Raw genomic sequence first — 19,941 nt, 5'->3', positions numbered from 1 at the left:
CCCCAAAAAACTATATAAGAAAATGGTTAAAAAGGATTTGCTGAACAAACTCACTTGGCACTCTATCACATAGAGGAGGCAAGCATCATTAAAATATGATTAAAACGTGGTAATAGCATGATGGGGGGAAGATTATCCCATTCCTGTTCTGTGCATAAACTGTAGTAGATACGTCACTGGGTAATAATGGGAGTTTCCGTTATTACCCAGTGATGCGTCTATTACAGTTTATGTATGGGACACGACCAGGAGAACCATGCGAGGGTGTGATAATCTTCCCCCTGATCATGCTATTACCATGTTTTAATCACGTTTTAATGATGCCTGCCTCCTGTGTGATAGAGTTGTTGGTTTCCATTTTTAACACAGCAAATCAATGTGTTTTTGAAAGACAGCACACAGGGGGAAAGTGTGTTAGAGTCCCCATATCTCAGGGTTTCAGCTTGACTTTTCTGGGCCTGGACCCTCTTCTCCAATTCTCAGGATTACAGAGAGGAATCTCAGGGCAAATGAACGTTCTTGAAATTATTTTCCCTCCATGGCTACTGTAGCCTGTTGAAAGCATAGCTGGGAAAACTTTTCTTTCTTTATCTACATTCCCACATTTGCTTAAAAATAGTGTTTACTAAGGTGTTAAAAACAATACTAGGGAAATTGTGTCGATTCAATGCAAATTAATGTCTAGCCAGAGAAATATTTTCTGATTTGTGTTACATTTGGTGTTTATTATACAATGACATGTAAGTGTGATTGATACTTAATGCATCATGTTTAATGACATCACCAGAGCACTAGGATGTGACCTTAGGTCTCAGCTTTTGACCCTGAAGTTTCAGGACCTGGAATGTTCCTGTCTTGAAAACCCTAGAGCTTACATGACAGATAGAAGAGACACTACTTTCAAAGCCCTGCCTGTTCACTGAGTCATATGGCAGGAAGTAGGAACCAGTATCCCTTCTTGGCCAGCTCCAGTCTCAAAAGTTTGGTTTAGTTTTTAAACATCCCTTTCCATTACAACCACAGGAAGGGAAATCATAGTTTACCCTAAAACTGGTGCAGCTGTTGGGCTGGTGCTCAACCAGACGATTTGCAAAGCTGGGAGCTTCCCGGTTTTGAAAAGCGGCTGGCTGAGCTTGGATTCTAGCCGGAAGTTACCTGGGCTGCACTTTATCACTGATAATACCCAGCTGCATCCCAAATTAGAATTCAAATCGGGAAAGGTGACCGGGATTTTAGCAATGTGATAAACTCCTTAGTCTGCTGCCATACTGCAGAATCAACTGTCATGGCCCCTTCTATAGACTCCTAGGATTTGTAGTTTGTTGTGGCACCAAAACTCTCTGACAAGGAAGGCTAAATATATCATAGGGGTACAAGTCCCAGAATTCCATAGCATTGAGCTATGGCAGTTAAAATGGTATCAAACCGCATTAATTCTGCAGTATAGATGCAGCCTTAGTGAAATGAGGGGGCAGTCTATCCAAAACATCCAAGATCCTCTTGCTGTTCCCAGAAGCCTCTAGTAAAACAAACAAGCAAACAAATAGCTTCATTTATATACCGCTTCATACTGAACTAACAGTGTCTAAGCAGTTTACAACTGTAAGCTAATTGACCCCAACAATCTGGGTACTCATTTTAGCGACCTCAGAAGAATACACGCCTGAGTCAAGCTTGAGCCCTTTCGCTGGTATTGAACTCACAACCTTATGGTTTTGAGTGAGTGGCTGCAGTACAGGGATTTAACCACTGCTTCACCTGAGTTCCTAAGTCCCTTTCTGGCAGGAGAACCATCAATGGTACATGGTACAATGCCTGCAGAGATTTTTCACATGCATGTCAAGGCCCTAACTTTCCACAGTCCTCCTCCAGAGGGAATATATAATACATGTTTAAATACTGTGTGTGTGTATTCAACTGCTACTTATGTTACATGTGGTTAATATGATCAGATACTAAATTCATTAACATTTTGTTGTTTCAGGTTTTGTCGTTAAATGCTATGTGCTGCAATATTTGTATTTTCTAAACATAACAGCTAAGAAGGAAAACCCCTACAGTTTAAATTTTATGTTTAAGAAATATCATCTAAATTATTCTCTTTGGTCCCTACTAAGAAGTCCCACTGCTCATGCAGAAAAACAATACAATCATGCAAAGAAGGTAAGTAATCTAGACCGTAAAGCATTAGAGAAGGGGAATGAACATGTCAAAAACAATCTAAAAGTTTGGTTCTTTCTCCTAAAAGTTTGGTTCTTTCTCCAAATTGTTTGTCCACCACAAGCTTCAGAAAAGACATCTCCAGAATGTCCATATATGTGTAGGTCAAAAGAAGGACAGGCACAGAGATATCATCTTTTTGAAATAAGGCATTATATGGCCTCAGGCTAGGTCTGAAGGAGGCTCGCATATTGGCTCACGGAAATTCTCTGATTCAGTATAAAATTCTTTTGACTCATATTGAAATAGAGGCTCAGCCTGGCCGTCATCCTCGCTCACTCTTCCTTTTGCAGCTTCGAGGATCATAGTAAAGTTGATACTGTATAGCTGCAGGTTATTCGTCCACATTGGCACATCAAACTCAAACTACTGTATGCCTCTGGGCATGAAGAGCTAGAGATTTTACTCAAAAACCTTTGTTTCTAAAGAGAGCAGCACTCGCTGAAAAGAAATACCCCTCTAAAGTCCCACCAATTATCACAAATTGCTAGCTAAGTATTGGCTTGTGTGCAGTTCCAGAGTCCCTGGAAATCTTCAGAACACTCCAGGCTCCCAACTTATTCACTGAGAGGCAAAGCACTGACCTTAAATCTGCAACTTTAACAGTCCCATTGCCATAATGTGAGATGTATTTTCCCTGAAGGTCCAAAAGGATAAGCCACTAAGATCGGCAAGTCAGTGAATACAGCTGTGCACATGAAGTGGAAGTTCTCTCCAGACTTCTTTATGACAAGCAGCTGAGTTCCAAATGTAGGTGGATTGCTGTTCTTAACTGCTGTCAAGTTGACCTCGACTCACGGCAATCCTGTGAATGAAACATCTCCAAGGACCCCTATCCTCAATCTCTCTGCTCACATCCTGCAGATTCAAGCCCTCTAGATTGACTCTAACCATCTGGCATGTGGTCTTCTCTTTCTACTGCCTTCGATCTTTTCTAGCTTTATTGTCTTTTCCAATAATGCATGCCTTCTCGTGTGACCAAAGTATGACAACTTCAATTTAGTCATCTTGGCTTCCAGGGAAAATTCACTCCTTGACCTGTTCTAGGGCCCCTTTATTTGTCTTTTTGGCCATCCACAGCATCCTCAGCACTTTTCTCCAGAACCACATCAAAATAAATTGATTTTCTTTTTATCCACTTTCTTCACTGTCCAGCTTTCACATCTATACATGGTGATGGGAATACAATGGCTTGGATTATTCTAACTTCAGTTTATAGCTTTGCACTTTAGGATCTGCTATTTTTCATAGCTGCCCTCCCAATCTGAGTCTTGTGAATATAGATGGATAACCCTGCCATAATGGGTGTTGCCAGAATGCATTGATGGCTTATGAAGCAATGAATCTATTTGGGCATGGGGGCAGCAAAATAGTGCAAACAGGGAAAAACACTGAGCCTTGGAGTTTGAGTCCAGTCCAGAAGGGAAGAAGGATCACAAGGAATAGTTTTGGAACCCAGAGGAATTCTGGGCAGATCCTGGAGTTGGGAGAAGCATAACTGTATACATGAAGTCTCAGAATCAAGCACCGAGGCAGACTCTTGGCTATATGACCTGAAAAGCAAAATCAGTTTCCTGAAATTTAAACAATAGTGCCTTATGTATTTTTGTTTTATTACTATGTTGATATTTGTAAAGCAAAGCAGCAATAAATATGCTTAATAATTATATAATGGTTAGGGGAATAATGATTCAGATCATCATAAGTATTCCCACTTAGGCATAGTAATCATGTTTTGACCAAATAATTTCACAATTCTATGCCAGAGATGACATTCAGCCCAGTTCTCCTAATGTAAAGCTGTCTATATATACTCCTTCTCAACTCAATGATTAAATCTATAGCTCCTAAAAAAGAATCTCATTTGCAGTGAATCATAACTGGTTTTTTTGTAAGAAAAAAAAATCAAAATAACAGAGCACAGATACTGAAGAGCTGGGAAAATTTGCACAGATTTCTTTATCCTCATTTTGAGAAACGTGTATGCTTTTTGATCATCTTTAAAGAAAACTGTTGACCACATATGTTGAAATACAAGGCATCTCATATGGCTGAAAACATTTCCTTGTTTGCATCTTCACACTAGTTGTCTCTAGCTGTTACCTGAACTTCTTCCTCCCTTCACCACAAAAGTCAAATGTGTTCACATTTTACAAGGTAGAGACAGTGAGTCAGACTTCTTTAATTGTACTGATTGTCCAGTATGTCATGTAGCAAACAGAACAGTTTTCATCCTAATGAGGAAATTGATTATGGTGTTATTGTGGCAGTTTCTTCTTTCTTTCTTATTCTGGTTTAAGATAATGGCCGAATTCTGTTGCTAGTCTTACTTAAAGTAAACCCATTAAATCAGTGGGATTTACCTATGTGTTGACTTACCATTCAACAATTCATTGAATGGCTCTATGAAGTTAGGGGCTAAACAGACTGCCTCTTTGGAGTGGCCTGCTGCCATCCCTTTCAGCGCCAGAGCATGGTGCAGCAACGACATGCCACAGTGCTGATCCGGCCTTTCCCTGACGCTAAAAGGAATGGCAAAATGCTGCTCCTTTTCGTGCCAGAGAAAAGGTGCCTTGGCCTGTTACAGACTGCCAAAATAAAGTGCTTCAGGTCTCTTGGAGGTTGCTCTTTAAATGATGCATGGGTCCTAAGAGTCCAGCGGTTGTGCCAAGCCACACTCCATTCCTAAGCACTGGAGGGCAGCTTTGGTGCAGCTTCCGGATTCTTCGGATGCATGCATCATTTAAACAGCATACCTCCAAAGAGACCCGAAGCAGCTTTATTTTGGCAGTCTGGAACAGGCCTTTGCTGCTGTGATGGCACTTTCTGGCACTCCTTTGGTGCTGCATTATCTGGATGCAGTGTCAAAGGAGCACGTGTGATGCTGCCTGCTGTGTGGTTGGGCGCACAGCATGACAGTGGCATCAGAGCAGCTTCAGGACATGCATCCTGTGGACACCACACCCCCACTCTACCCTGAAGTTGGTGTTAATGCTGGTCTGTACAGCCACTTAGTCCTATTGAGTTGGGACTAACCAAAAGATTCCAATCTATGGGGTACAGACCGCCGCTTTGCGCGGTGCGCCGCGCCAGAAGGTCGCGGGGGAGCGGAGCCTCACGGCCCGCTCCCGCGGGACGAAAAAAGAGCTCCAAATGGAGTCTTTTGCGTCACGTTGCGACGTAGCGAGGCGCCAGGGGCGCGCTCGCACGTCACGCGGCGAGCGTCTGGACTGTGTCCAATACGAAAGATGGCGGCGCCCATGAGAGGGCGCCGTCTTTACGTATGACACGATTAGGGTTAGGGGTGCGAGCACGCCCTCCTACCCAATACGTATCAATCGTATTTTTTGCGTTTGTAACCCGCCTATATGTTCTAATGAGGTTGGGGAGATATCTGGTTGGAAACACTCACCAAAGTATTGTAACCAGTTAGTGCACATCTACATCATAACTTCAGCCAAATGAGTGAAATGACTTATTGAAAGTTGTCATGCTCCTCAGGTGAGGACAAGTGCAATCTCCCCATGTCTGAGGACAGCACAGAACCCTCAGAGCTGAGGAGGAGAATGGGACCCACCAGTCTGTGTGACTGATGCCATATGAAGACACAGGCTAACTCAAGGCTTCCAAAAGGAGTGTTCAGCTAGGCAGGAGGGAAGTTTAATGCAAGAATATCTGCAGCTGAGCTCTGGTGTGGTTCAAGAAACCCATTATAACTGGTCCTAGGTAGAGTTTTTTTCCAAGCACAGTTGCCTGTAATTTTTTTGTCTGTGTTGAAAGTAAGGAATCTAATGACATAACCTTTGAGAACCCAGGGTCACCTCCACACTACCGAGCTTATCGCATAGCCCCTTGGGACATGATTGGGGCGTGACCAAGGGGAGCTGTATGGGATGAAGGGGGCTCTCCCCCCCGTGCTGCTGAAAGTTCCCATTCCATTCCTGATCCATCCCAGGGAGGCAATTTTCAGGAATGCTTTTGAACAATTCCTGAAAATCGCCTTCTGTGAGACAGATCGGAATGGAATGGGAACTTCCGGTGGCACAGCGGTGGCATTCCGGCATGTGATAAAATGCTTTATAGCCTCCATTTTGTTCCTCCCTCTCCCTTCGTTCTGCACCAGGAGTGTCCCAAGGGGCTGTGTGATAATGACGGTACACACAGATTAGTTGAAGATTGGCATAATAACCACCAGGAAAAACCCTGTCTGTTTATGTAAAGATATAATTAGAAAAATAATGTGCTCACATTGTTAACAAAGATAAAGCAGATGATGAAGGATGGGGAATGGTGGACAGTGTTGGAGTATAGAAATGTGTTTGTGTACATCAGTCTGCATTGTGCCCCCTAAGTCAAATGGGTGCCCCTTGGGCATGTAGAAAGCATTTTCTCATGCTAGTGTTGAAGTAGTTTCACCGACAGTCCAGTCAGTCTGCTTCTGATGGAAGAGAAGATGTTATCCTGTCCTTCACTTCGTCTGTAAAAGTTGGGTCAACCTTGGTCAAACTCAATTAAAAATAGCTTTTCAAATAAATCCAAAGTAACTCTAGAATGCTGAATGTAACATCAAAATCCTACATATATTTACAAAGAATACATCTTTAGATTTAAGTTGTGTTTACCTAAGGGTGGGAACTGCAGACTAAAATTCAGCAAGACTATAACTAATCTATTGTACGGAATTACTCATCATCAGCAACTCAGAATGTCACATGACCTCCTGAAACTGGAAAGCAGTTAAAGTGAGAAACATTCTGAAACATTATCTGTGAGTTTGCATATAATCCTCCTTTATTTTCTGGTGAAGTATATTTTTCCTCCTCTCTCTGTCTTCCTTTCCCCCTTGCTAGGAGTCTTATGAAACTGAATGTCAAGTGAGGGTTGCTTATATCGTGGTTCTGTCAATCAAACAAACGGAGGCTTTATGCTCTGTTGCTAGTTATTGGCACTTTTGAAGAGTGTTTCGGTGGGAGTGAGAATAAATAAAGTCCTTCAGGCACTTCTCATTATGATGAGGAATCAAAGCAGTCTGAAACTTCATTTTCGCCTGTACCTGAAGATTGTTGGCTGATAATTCTGATGGAACCGCTTATCTGGGGATTAGGAAGAACAGGCTTCCTATTACTGCTTGCTTCAGTCTATTCAGCCGCACAGACTTTGTCACACACAGTATCTGTGCCTTTACATATGTCACTAATCTCTATATCTTTTCAGCTCCTCTGTTGGAGCTGTGCTTCCCCGCGCCTAACCTCCCATTTCTTCATTACACTGGCTGTATAGGCATTGCCTCCCTTAACAGCCTTTTCTGTACCATGCATTCGGAAGGGTTATAATGCCAAGGCTGTAGCCTTCATGAGAGGAGGTTGTGCTTATCTCAGGTCCTGCAGGTCACACACTGGTATTAAACACAAATTCTCACTCATCTTCCATTTATCCTCCAAAAAATCTACCTCAAAAAAAAGGGATGAGATACCGAAATCTGATCAACTAAAAGGAATGACGGGCCCAAGGAAAGGCAAAGATAATCTAGTTCGTTTGAACACTCCAGCCAGCAAGATCTCCACATTATAAATTTACCATGGATGTTATGGATGTTTCTTTGGTGATTTTGAAAGAAACTTGGATAAATGACTTCTAGGATCCCTTAAGACAGCTTCCCTGTACCAACTGGGTCCTCTCCAGATGTGCTAGAATCATAGAATCTAGAATCATAGATCGTAGAGTTGGAAGAGACCACTAGGGCCATCCAGTCCAACCCCCTGCCATGCAGGATCCAAATCAAAGCATCCCTGACAGATGCCATCCAGCCTCTGTTTAAAGACCTCCAAGGAAGGGACTCTTCAACCTTCCGGGAAGTGCATTCCACTGTCGAACAGCCCTTACTGTCGGAGTTCCTCCTAATGTTCAGGTGGAATCTCTTTTCCTGTAGCTTGCATCCATGTTCCGGGTCCTGTTTTCCGGAGCAGCAGAAAACAGCTTGCTCCCTCTTCAACATGACATCCTTTCAAATATTTAAACAGGGCTATCATATCACCTCTCTTAACCTTCTTTTCTCCAGGCTAAACATCCCCAGCTCCCTAAGTCGTTCCTCATAGGCATGGTTTCCAAACCCTTCACCATTTTTGTCGCCCTCCTTTGGACGCTCCAGTTTCTCAATGTCCTTTCTGAATTGTGGTGCCCAGAAACTGGACACAATATTCTAGGTGGGGCCTGACCAGAGCAGATAACAGTGGCACTATTACTTCTCTTGATCTAGACACTATACTTCTATTGATGCAGCCTAAAAGCACTTGGCCTTTTTAGCTGCCGCATCACACTGTTGACTCATGTTCAACTTGTAGTCTACTGGACTCCTAGATCCCTTTCACACCGTAGTTTCATTCAGCCAGGTGTCACCCATCCTTATCTGTGCATTTTATTTTTCCGCCCTAAGTGCAATACCTTACATTTCTCCATGTTGAATTTCATTTTGTTAGCTTTGGCCCAGCTTTCTAGTCTATTCAGGTCATTTGAATCTTGATCCTGTCCTCTGGGGTATTAGCTATTCCCCTAATTTGGTGTCATCTGCAAATTTGATAAGTATGTTCCCAATTCTGTCATCCAGGTCATTGATAAAGATGTTGAATAGCACTGGGCCCAGGACACGAGCCTGTGGGACCCCACTGGTCACTTCTCTCCAGGATGAAAAGGAGCCATTGTGAGCACCCTTTGGGTTCGGCCGTCAACCAATTACAGATCCATTTAACAGTTCCTTGTCTAGCCCCACATTTTACAAGCTTGTTTGCAAGAAGTCATGGGAACCTTGTCAAGGCCTTAGTGAATCAAATATTACTATATCCACACGCATTCCCTTCATCTACCAAGCTGGTAATTTTATCAAAGAAAGAGATTAGGTTTGTCTGGACAGACTTGTTTCTCTGAACCCATGTTGACTTTTTGTGATTATGGCATTGCCTTCTAGTGTTCACAGACTCTCTGTTTAATGATCTGATCCAGAATCTTTCCTAGATTGAATCTTTATCATGTATTACACTACAGGCCCTGCTGTTTGGGAATTATGGGAAATGTAGTCAAACACATCTGAACAGCAACATACTTGGGAAGGTTGGCTTAGATCAGTGCTTCTCAATTATTTTTCTGTCATGCCCCCCCAGGAAGAAGAGAAAACATTTCACGTCCCCCGCGCGACATGTAAATAGTTAATTTGTCTATAAAAATTGTTAAGTACACCTCTGCATAACACTGTATCCTGAGCCTCACGCCCCCCCCCCTTTACGGAGCCTTGTGCCCCCCTGGGGGGCCCGCCCCACTATTTGAGAAGTACTGGCTTAAATGTATGAACTGGTTGTGGTTTCAATTCAGTTCAAGTGGTGGTGGTTTCAAATGTTGCCTCTGCAGTAAACAGTTTCTACAACAACTTGCCTCGAGGAAGATGTGTGCATTTTTTATTTTTGAGAATGTGCAGGTCTGTCTAGGTTCATATTATGTCCAAGGGAATTCTTAGTGTAAATGAGACTTTTAGGAATGGCCGTATCTCAGTGAAAAAATATACATTGAGTATCTGCTGGGGTTTGGTTCCAGGACACCCACATCCCCCGAGGATACCAAAATCCATGGTGCTCACGTCCCATTATATACAATGGAGTTTAAATGATGTCCCTTCTATGAAATGGCAAGAATAAATTATGCTTTGGGATTATTTTGAGGGGAATTTAATTATAGATGGTTAAATCCATGGATGCCAGAATCCTTGGATACCAAGGGCTGACTGTACAGGTGAATCTCTTATCCAGAATTCTGAAATCTGAAATATTCCAGACTCCAAAATGATCTACACTATGGCTGAGATAATGACAACCTTTGCTTTCTGATGGTTCAGCGTATGCAAATTTGTTTCATGCACAAAATTATTAAAATATTGTGTATAAAACTACCTTCATTCTATGTATATAGGTGTACATGAAAATGAATGAAATTCATGTTTAGACTTTGGTCTCATCTCCAAGATATCTTATTATGTATATGCAAATACCCCAAATTGGAAAAACTCTGAAATCTAAAAGACTTCTGGTCCAAGCATTTTGGATATGGGAGACACAATTCTAAATTGTTTGCAGGGTGCCCAAGATGCCATTGCGGGCATTTCCTGTTATTAAGAATGGGTACAAGAAAGTTGGAAAACCTTGCCTAGGACCCTGACTCTCACCCAGATCAGTCATATATGCATCCTCATATATTTTCCTATTCCCTTCTTTGTCCTTTCATCACAAAACTTGTAAAGCTTTGCTAGATCTGGCTCCAAATCTGGGAGCAGTAGTTCATACAAGTATCATTTCCCCATGCGCTCCTTTTTGTCTTGCCACACAGTGTTTCTGCTGTGTCTAGAAGGGGACTTCAGCAGGTATACCATACACAGAAAAAGCTACACCTGCTGGTTCTTTTTTCATATAAATGGCAAAGGCCCGGAACTTTGCTTTATACTGCAAAAGGCAACATTAAACAATATGCTTCATGCAACTGAGCATAATATGTTTTGCAAGAAACTACACAACATCTGTGTGGTTTCTGGGGTTATACAATAAGTTTCTTGTTCAGCACCAGATGTGACATTCAGAAAGACAGAGGATGTGGCACATTATCCTCCCTCTTCCCAAGCACTAATTCTTCCGCACAGTTTTGCATCAATCCATCCCAGGTAAGATGTTGTTTTCATTTGTGTTCACCATATTTAAACTTGTAGCATTATGCCAAAGTCTGGAAACCCAAATTCGTCAAACTGAATTCAGTGTCCCATCTAAGTAGGATTCACTGGGAACCAGCAGCTATATATCCATCTCTGTATTCCATCGGTAAATAACAGCCAGAGTACATGGGTTAGAGTTGTTGAATTGGGAAGTCCTAGTTCAGGTCCTCATTCAGGCCTGAAATTAATTTGATGCTTTTGGGCCATTTAATTCTCTTAACCTGAACTACTTTGTAAGATTATTGTGAGGATCAAGTGGAAAGGAGGCGAAGGATGTATCCCACCTTGGATTTACTGGAGTGGATATAAAAATTACTATTAAATAACTATGCGATGAAGGAGGAGTCTATGTAACTCCCAGTCTATTTGCGATGAGACTCCTTTCCCTATTCAGATCTAGACATAGATAGATCTATTTTCTTTTTGAAAAATAGATATTTTCTTTTTTGATTGTCCTTCTGTGAGATTCTCATCCAATTTATGTTTGTTGCTGTGCACCTTCAATCATTTCCGACTCATGGCAACCCTAAGGTAAACCTATCATGGGGTTTTCTTGAAAGGTTTCTTCAGATGTGGGGTTGTCATTACCACTGTTTGAGGCTGAGAATGTGACTTGCCCAGAGTCAACCACTCGGTGTCCATGGTTGAACTGGGATTCAAACCCTGTCTCAAAATCATAGCCCAGTTCTCAAACCATTGCCCACCATACAGGATGGATGGATTCAGAATAGATCCATTCCATCACTGTATCCACTGGATTCAAAAGGTTTAATACACAATTTCTTGAAATATAGTAAAATTACTAAGAATGAATTTGTGGTTAAAGCATGCATCTCTTCTTTGAAGATGCCACTCCTTCTCAAGCTGAAGCAATATCCACAAATGACACCAAAACATGATAAGACTGTGTCCATAACTCCCCTTATAAACAACTGAATGTCTATGTAAGGATTACAATATTTAGTTGTTTACTTGCTAAGAACAAACTGTAGATTCATCTGTTCATGAGTGTCTCCAGTTTTTTTGCATTTTGACATGGCTATAGTGAAAAATGTGCAAAGATAATGTATTCCCTTCTTCCCCACAATCCAGTAGAATTGTAGCAGGTTTCCTATTACTCTGTAAATTAATGAAGAATGATGCTCAGTTCTGCATCCTCATAATCTGCCCATGTGTATAGCCCATTAATGTGGAACATCCTCAGCCCAAGATGCTCAGTTATTCAAAACACCCATGTATATGATTCACTGTGTGCGCCCTATATAACCCCTATTAGTGGAACACTGATAAATAGCATGCCCGCTTATCTGAATATTTATTTCTGAATTCTTCAGAGGTTCCCCAGGCCAGTTGGATAAATGGATTGGCACTGTAACAGGAATTCAATCATCTCTCTATACAGTTAATTCTAATAGCTGTAAAAAAAAAATCTTTCATGGTTTTACTGCCCTAGATTTTTTCTCTCTTATACTGCAGAGTTATTAGGGATCTGTATTCATGTCTGTTCCCTCAAGGTTGAAACAATAAGCTTTATATGAAACTGACAAATGTAATTTTTCTTCTTCATATATGATCCCTTGAATGTCATGGTGTGCTCCTCCTGGATATCATCCCAGTCAGGGCCATGTCATTTAACACAAGACCATCTTTTATTTGTGACAAGCAGAAAGCAACAAGGAATGTAACACCCCCCCCAACCCCATGTTGTATGAATGTTACTGATTATGTCACAAACCCAGACAACAAACCCTTGGCTCCCCCCCCCCCCCCAAATTTGCTTAAAAGATCGCCTGCTAAAAAAACTTGGGAGACAATTGGTCCAGTAATGGATGTTTCTTCCGTTTTTGAGGATTTTAAAGCATTCAAAAGGTGAGAGAGCCATAACCTTTCACTAGTGTCTGCAGGATCTCTACCCAGGACAGTCATGGTCATCCTTGGATCTACAAAGAAATAAATTAGAGAAGATCCTAGGGAATACTGCTTTCACTATGCCAATCCTGTTGACTTATTTCATTGAGGTTTTGGCTTGTGGAAAATAATAAAAATAGATCGGCATCATTTGGAGGCTGTGAAGAGGGAATAGTCATATACCATTAATCTACGCTCACAGAACATTTTAAAGTAAATGTTCTCCTAGTGGAATGGAATGCCATGTGGCATTTATTATTTACTGGATTTTTACAATCGCACCTTTTGCTGTTAATGGAAACCTTAAGTAACCTTACAGAAGCATAAAACAACAACAGCAATATGCATTCAAATTATGATACATTTTAAAAAATCACATCTGATATAACCTACAGAATTGGAGATCAAAACCACCCCACTAAAAACTAATACAGAGAAATGATACTACAACCACCAATGAGGGAAATCTTACTTTTGGTGAAAGAAAAAAAGAGATGGGGAAAAGTGAATCCTGCAGCACAGCATTTTCGTCGTGCTGTGCTTAGAAGGCCCCTATAGACTTCTGCAATAGGAGTTAGAGGCCTTTGCTACAGAGAAGTTCTTAGAAAGTATTACCTGCTTGTTTGAAAGCAAAGCATAGTTCCAGACTGAGGATGATCTGTACTGTAAAAATATGCAGTTTGATACCACTTTAACGGCCCTGGCTCCATCCTAAGATTCCTGGGATTTGCAGTTTTGTGAAGCATCAACACTCTTGGGCAGAGAGGACGGATTCCATAAAACTGCAAATCCCAGGATTACATAGGATGGTGCTACAGCACTTAAGTGGTATCAAACTGCATTATTTTTTACAGTGTAGATGCATCTTTAGTGGACTGGTTAATTTTGCTTTCAAGCAAGGTACATTTTTCTGTACACCAGGACAATTATGCAGTGAAAATGAAGTACAACTGGAGGGCAAATTGTTACAAAACACCCAGCTATAGTCCATAAAGCAACTTTTTCTAAATCTGGAAATTTACTCTGGGTAAAAATAAGCATGTATGGAATATTCCAGTCTGAAATATGCTTTAATAGCACAGATGCCAACAAGTCTGAAAAGTTTAATGTTTTCCTTGGCTTAACCACCACAAACTCACTCACTCTATCTCTCTGTATAAAAATCTGTCTACAAGTAGAGCTTGGATCCCAGAGGGATACTATAAAACTGAAATAAATTTAACTGAATGGAAGTTCCAAGGTTGAAGAAGGGAATTCAGAGTGTGGTGCTGGAGGCAAGAGTGGTAATGTCCTCTAAATTAAGGCCACTTCTTGTCAAGGTGTAAGGTTTGTAGTTCAGAAGTTTTCTTATTCCTCAAGCATTATTGGATCATGTTTTTCTTTTAATTGGTGATATAGCCATGCTGGAAAGGTTGTATCCCTCAGAATTAAAATGGTTAGCAACAGGCTGTTCCACATTTTTTGTGTGTGTGCCAGAAAGCATTTTTAAAAAATATATAAAACTCTCTATTTTTTCACAGAATAATTCCCTTGGAAACCTTTGGACACTTGGGGGGGGGGGCAGGGGCTGCATAAAGTCTTGTTGCTCTAGTAGTCTTCAATGGGTTTTCCCGGTTGTCAAGAAAACCTGTAAAAAAAAAAAAAAAAACAGGCAATGAATATTGAGAATTTCCTCTATCACTTTGCTATAAGCAGTCCCTGTCTTTGTCATGTGCCTGGCAGAGATTCACCTGCACAGACATACCAAAAGCCACCTGGGGTTGAGGAAAATGGCAGTTTATGAATGTGAATGGCAATGATGATGATGATAATTTGGTGAGGAAAGTATTAGATGAAGATAAGGGACAGATGTCTCGGAGAGTACTCAGAAACTGTGGTCTCTAAACAAATAAAATATTATTATTTATTTGTATTCCACTTCACAAAGGAGTCAAAGCAGATTCCAGCAGTATAAAAAAAACATCAAACAATTAAAAAATACAATTTAAAAAACCCCAAACCCTAATCATAAAAACAGTGATCAACCGATAAAGTAGAGTTAAACATCAAAAATTTGAAACTATCCAACTGGAATACATTAAAAGGTGCATTATCTCTCACCATCACTACATGAGTCAACTATGCGGGGAAGGAACAGTTTTATCATTGGTTTTATCCATCCCTACTATTCTCTGATATTTTATCCAAGTGCATATATCTGCTTATTATATATTTAATTTGCCTGGAGACCTCCTGAGACTGATTGGGTCAGGTCCTGCAGCATAGACAGGACATGCAAGTGGACAGTGACCTTCAGTAGAAAGAGCATAAATTGTTCTTCATTCTTTTCTGCTTTTCATATGTAATTTAGTCTGTGTTGTAATTTCCCTATGGTTTGCATTGGGAGAGAGATGGGATATAAGTACACAAACAATCTGTACTGGTTGAGTTTGCCACAAAAAATGCAGGGATGCCTTTGGATTTATTTGCCGCACTTCTTAACCAGCTTCAAAACGGAGTTGAAGACCATCCTGTTCAGAGAAGCGTTCCCAGGCTTGCATAATTGTCACTTGCTATTTTTGTTCTTTTGTTGCCTATTTTATTGAATCATCTCCTGTATTGCTATGTATTTATATGTATTTCTACTAGAGAGGCAGGCTAGCTCCAACAGGCCCCCTGGTAGAAGATTAACCATCCACTAGAAGCCAAGCTCTCCCTCCAGTCCATCTCCCCTGATCCAAGCCTCGGAGGTAGAGAAGTACTGCTGGCCCTCATCCCCACACCACTCCCTTCTCCTTTTGTGTCATGTCTTTTTGTTGTAAGCCTGGGGCAGGGAACCGTCTAATTAAAAGATTGCTGTACAGCACTGTGTAAATTTACAGCGCTTTATAAATGAAGGTTAATAATAAAATAATAATATACCATCATTCAGCCATGCAGCAAAGCAGATCTTCACCAAACTGGGGAGAATCTGACTTCAGTCAAATTGAAATGTCTGAGGATATGAGGCCTAGCACTGCTAAACTGAGGGTAGGCTAGAATCCAACCTGTGCATCACTATCTGAAACAGACTCTGCCAACTCCAGTAGGAGGCAAAAGGCCACCACCTTTCATGATTTGCACCTTTCCTACCTACCTTACCTTGCCTCCTCTCTCTACTAGTATCACCTCCCCCTCCATCTACCCCAGCTTTTCCCCATGTTCTTTGCCATATAGTGCTGGAGTCACAAACTTTTTACTAAGGGCCAGATGCAACACTTTTCCCTCTGAAATGCTCTGAGGTAGATTGCTGGTGTCCCTTGTGCTGCAAGATTATGTCCCTGCAGTACTCGGAGTAGAATCCATAAAGCACATGCTTTTGTCTTGTGTTTCTACATGCGGCTGGACAACACATGATTAATCCATTAATGGTGAATCTACCAGGAAAATGGGCCCAATTTTACGTCAAATTCTTATTAGAAAATAGATTCCCCATTGACCTTGACGGTTGCCAAGTTTTTGTCTGAGGAACAGCTAACTTCTGTACTAAGGGAAAATGTCTGAATAACCCTCTTTCTGTATGAACTGACTAATTGTTCCTTGTGCTTATTTATTTTATATGTTGTAAAATTGATTATGCTGGGTCTCTGGGTTGTAATAAAGAATTGATTGACGGATTGACTGACGTAGCGTTGGCAGTGCCACTGCTCGCTTTCCTGCCCTACTCTCTTTAAAACTGTTTCTCTTTAAAGCAGTTCTGGCTGCTTTGTGCAAAAGGCACTGATTCATAGATGGTAAGCTGGTGACAGACATCAACAGGCAGTGAGGCAAACGGGAAGAAGGAAATGGATTCGAAGGCTTGACTCTGGAGTCGCAGGTCTGAAATGCAAGCACAGGAAGCACAACAAGGCTCGAGGTAAGGAAGGGGGAAGAAGGAAGGGGGCAGTAAGAGGCAGGTTGGGCCATGCAGTGGCAGAGCCTTTCCAGAAGGAAGGTAATGGTGTGTTTTCCACTCCTGGTATTCTACTGCCTGAAGAAAACCACTCCATTGTGCCTAATAAGTGATCCACTCCCACTGCCCAAGGGTGTGTAAAGAAACCAGGATACCTGTCTGTCTAGAAAGAAACAAAACATCTTTATATATAAACTGAAAGTACTGAGAATGTAAACAATAAATAAAAATCCTGAGTACACAATACAACATTCTAGAAAATATTATGTTTGTTATTAACTGATTTGATCCTGCTTTTCCACCAAAAGAGGGACTCAAGCTAGTTAGAACAGAAAGGTATACAATAAAGGCCCATGGGATCATTCCTTAACAGATAAACATCTGAAACGTAGGATCATAAATAAAGGAAAAACTAAAATATGTCAAGTGATAGTTTTGGGGAAGAGCCAGATCTTGGCCTTGTGTCTCAAAGAGTATAAAGGCCCAGCAGACCTGGAGGTATTCCATAAAGCTGCATCACTGTTGAGAAGATGTTGCTTTTTATAGATGCCTGCCCCAAGCTTCAGGGAATTCTTCTTGCACCAAGACAGCACAACATATGCTCTTTGATCCCTGTGAAACCTTCTGCATCTGTTTATGCATTGATCTAAGCAACTAGATCTGTTTTTGCTCAATAAAAACAGATCTGGGTTTGACACGATGAAGCCTTCCATATTTTCTTACTCAGGTACAGATCCAAAATCTTGCATGTGATCTGACCCTGAGAATATCAGCAGCAGGCCATGTGTAATAGCACTGCTAGCTCATTAAGCAGGAACGCTGATCAGGTTTGCTTTTGGATTGATGACCTCCACTTAATCTCCTTGCTCTCACTTATACTCCTCCTCCTCGCCTACTATTCAACGTCTTTTCGTGATCTTCATCTGTCGACTCTAACCATCTTGGTCTGACCCTGGATTCATCTCTCTCTTCCCTAAATCTCGGGATTCTGCTGATTCAGCATGTCTTTATTTAACTCCACTCTTTCTAAACTCTTGACCATTTTTCCCCTGTCTCTGTACGCACTTCTTCCTCCAAGACTGACCTCAGCCTGGCTTACCCCCAACATTAAGTTTCTCCGGTCCTGCTCTAGAGCGGCGAACGTCTTTGGAGAAAGTCCAAGAGTGGGCTGTTTTATCCATTTCAATTTGTTCTTTCTTCCTTCTCACGCGCCCTCTCTATGGCTAAACAGAATTTACAATCCTTGATCTCTGCCAATGAGAGGAGCCCGCCAGCGTTGTTCTCCATCTTCAACACTTGCTTAAACCTCCCTCTCCTCCGCTTTCTTCATCTTTCTCTCCTAATGACTTTGCTACTATTTCATCTCTAAGATTACCACTATTCGCTCTGAGATAGTCCCTGCTGATTCTTCTTCTGCTCTTAATCTTCTATCGCCTTCCCCTACAATTTCTGTCTTTCCTCCTGCCTCTTTGGATGAACTCTCTACACTTCTGAACTCTTCCAAACTGCTACCTGTCCTCTTGATCCTATTCCTACTCGTCTTCTAATCTCTATACTCCCTCCTTTCTGCCCTCACTTCTCCATATCTTCAATCTCTCTCTCTCTACAGGCTCCTTCCCGTCAGACTTCAAACATGCTCTCATTTCCCCAATTCTGAAAAAACCTTCTCTTGACCCCTCCTTTTGTCTAGCTATCGTCCGATTTCTCTTCTCCCCTTTCTTTCTAAGGTTTTGGAACGGGTTGTCTATTCGCGCTGTCTTGAGTTTCTTGAAGCCAACTCCATTCTCGATCCCTTTCAGTCTGGTTTCCGCCCAAAGCATTCCACTGAGACAGCCCTCACTAAGATTCAAATGACCTTTTACAGGCCAAGGCTAATGGCCTTTACTCTGTTCTCATCCTTTTGATTTGTCTGCAGCCTTTGACATGTTGATCACTGTCTCCTAATTGACATACTCTCTGACCTTGGGTTCTCAGACTCTGTTCTCGACTGGTTTAGATCTTACTTGTCTGGCAGATCTTTTGCAGTAGTTGCAGGTGGTCAGACTTCTTCTCCTGTTTCCTTATCTGTTGGAGTTCCCCAGGCTCTGTTCTGGGTCCCCTTCTGTTTTCTCTCACACACTGTCCTTAGGAAAACTCATCAGCTCTTTTGGTTTTTCCTACCATCTCTATGCCGATGACACCCAGCTGTATCTTTCCGCCCCTGACCTTTCTCCAAGGCTTGAACAGCAAGTCTCGTCTTGCCTTACAGCTGTCTCACAGTGGATGCGCCATCGGCGTTTGAAGCTCAACATGTCCAAGACGGAGCTTCTTGTCTTCCTCCTAAGCCCAACCTTCAACACTCCTTTTCTGTCTCTGTGGACAACATTTCCATTCAACCAGTCCAGCAAGCCCGCAGTCTTGGTTTTATCTTTGACTCTTCTCGTCGTTGTATCCCTCAGATCCAGACCACTACCAAGGCTTGTAGATTCTTTTTGTACAATTTGCCAAAATCCGACCATATCTCTCCGCCTCTACTGCCAAGATCCTGGTCCATGTCCTAGTGATCTCACGACTTGATTACTGTAATGTCCTCCTGGCTGGGCTTCCTTTTTCTCACCTCCGTCCTTTAATCTCTGTCCAGCATTCAGCTGCACGCATTATCACTTCCCACCCACCGCTCTGACCACATCTCTCCTGTGTTGGCATCCCTTCACTGGCTCCCTCTCCCTTTCCGCATTCAGATAAGCTCCTGCTGTCGACATTCAAGCCCTCCATGGACTGGCCCCTCCTTACTTATCTGACCTTCTTTCTCCTCACCTTCCCACCAGGGCCCTCCGTTCTGGTAGTCAAGGGTTCCTGTCCCAGCCCAGGATTTCCTCTGCCCCATCCCGGATTCGCCCCTTTTCACTTGCTGCCCCTCACTCCTGGAACCTTCTTCCTCCACAGCAAGAGCCATCACTTCTTTAACCAGCTTCAAACGGATGTTGAAAACCATCCTATTCGAGAAGCCTTCCCAGGCATCGCATAATTGTCGGTTACTATCTGATGTTCTGTTGTTGGCTGTTTATTGATCCATTTCCTGTATTGCTATGTACTGTATATGTATTATCTACTTGTGAGTATGTATTTTCCCTGAGAATGATTAACCATCCATTATGAAGCCAAGCCCTCCCTTCAGTCC

Source organism: Sceloporus undulatus, chromosome 2, assembly GCF_019175285.1.
Source record: "Sceloporus undulatus isolate JIND9_A2432 ecotype Alabama chromosome 2, SceUnd_v1.1, whole genome shotgun sequence".
In the NCBI taxonomy this organism is placed as follows: domain Eukaryota; kingdom Metazoa; phylum Chordata; class Lepidosauria; order Squamata; family Phrynosomatidae; genus Sceloporus; species Sceloporus undulatus.
This window is presented reverse-complemented; position numbering follows the sequence as displayed.